Here is a 2,198-nt window from a genome sequence, read left to right on the forward strand (position 1 = left end):
GCTGGCCAAATGATTCAGAAAGGTTTACATCATGCCTTGATGTGTGATGTATTCAGTGAAGGGCTGCAAAAATGTTTACTACCACACTGGTGTGGCTTATTGTGTGGGTGTGGCTTGATGGTCATGTGACTGGGTAGGAATGGCTTGTTGGCCATGTGACCAGATGGGAATGGCTTGACAACCATGTGACTGGGGGGAGAGAGAAAGGGGCGGCATACAAATCCAATAAATTATTATTATTATTATAAAAGCTCATGTGACTGGATGGGAGTGGCTTGCTGACCAAGAGAAGCTTTCAAATAGTGCTTGAACTCTTTTCCAGTTGATTAAGTAACATTATTTGAATAGCCACAAAAAGGACAAATGATAGACAGCATTATTAGTTGAGGAGCACAGTAACATTTTAAGGTTTTGTACTGAACCCACAAGGTTAGATTAGGCAGATTAACAGATTAGGCAAGTAGCTCAATTTTCTTTAATTGCTATGAAAGTTCAGTTCTAGATAAAGATGGATAAAACATTCTATTTAATTATTTCCTATTTTAAAAGTACAGTGGTACCTCGACATATGAGTTTAATTCATTCCAGACCCGAGCTCGTAAGTCGATCAACTCGCATCTCGAACGAATGCCTTTAGACTTTGTTTTTCGCGCCGAGATAACCAGAAGCAAGGAGATTCTTGCACTACCTAGTGGAAGCTCGGCTCGTATCCCGAATTTGAGCTCGGGTGTCGAACAGAAATTTTGCTCATGTCGTGGCTCATAACTTGGAATACTCGCATGTGGAGCAGCTCGTATCTAGAGGTACTACTATAATTAAGAATCATTAAGGACAGTTAAAAAAGCATTGTATTCAATAAATAGTGCATAAACATACCACCCCCACTGCATGTCCCCTGCCCTCCCCCCCCCCCCCCCCGCTGTGGGAGTAGCAGCCCATCACTGGATCATATGCTACACGAGACTTAAAATTTCATGTTGAAGTCCACATTTGATTTTCATGGAGTAACACTCCCAAAAACTTTAAGGTCAGTGGTAAAAGCTAAACTTGACTTAATCTAATTTGGGGTTTTTTTTAAAAAAAAATGAATATAATAGTGATTTTCTTTTACTGTTGTGATGCAAATTGCAATTTGGCAACAATTTTAAAAGAGATGGGAAAGGAAAGAAAACACAAATTCAGAAGGGCCTTTTTATGCAGTTTAAAACTATTTAGTACTGTGTGTTCTCAACATCTATATGAAACCTGGCTCTGCTCCTAAGGCAACTATTCCAACTTCCAAGACAGAAACTATGGAATTTAAATATTTGAGAAATATCCCCAATATTGTTCTATGCTGCGAGAGGGGAAATTTTAAACTACAATCTGGCTAATTTTCTTTGCATATTGGATAAAGGTAATTTTCTGACCATAGGATTGGATCCCTTTGATACTAGCAGAGGATTATAATTCTAGGTTGAAGTGATATCTTATAGAATATATGCATTTTTATGGTTTCCCTCAGGAAACCCTTCTACCTCTGTGGCATGAAGAGGATTATTAAAAGACATATTCTGGACATAGACAGAAAAATCACTCCTGCCAACCCAGGAAATTTTTTTTGAGCAACTAATCTCCTCTAATCAGACCTGCAAGATGTTTACATTTCATCACAATTTTCAAACCGAGGAGACTTTGAGGCTTAATTTAATGCTTTATCTTCAGCTGTTCTGAAAAGAAGATACAAGTGTCAGAATGCTCTTCAATTATATCTATATCTATCTATAATACAGGCAGAGGTGAACAGGTAGCAAAACGCTGGTACTGTCACGATGATGTTACGGAGTCATATTTTTAATTTTTTCCCAATTGTTTTCTTCTGCATATTTGCAGACGCCAAGTTTCTGTTTGCGGCTTCTTTTGGGGGGCATTTTTTCAGATGTTTTGCCACTGCATATGCGCAGCACGGGAGGAAGCAAACCGTCAGAGAGGTAAGTTAGGACCCACCCCTGGATACAGGTGATGTACTACTCATTGGCTAATGTGTTCTTGATTTTATAGAGGCACTAGCTGATGACAAAGAGCTTCCTGGGTATTTTTTCATCCTAATGACTCCCGCCTCCTGAGCATGTGCGCATGAACCCCTCTGGTGATCATTTAGAAAAATGCTTTTTTAATGAGCACCTAGAAGTCAAGAGTAACATACGTGGCAAATTTCA

This window comes from Erythrolamprus reginae, chromosome 2 (assembly GCF_031021105.1).
Source record: "Erythrolamprus reginae isolate rEryReg1 chromosome 2, rEryReg1.hap1, whole genome shotgun sequence".
Lineage (NCBI taxonomy): Eukaryota > Metazoa > Chordata > Lepidosauria > Squamata > Dipsadidae > Erythrolamprus > Erythrolamprus reginae.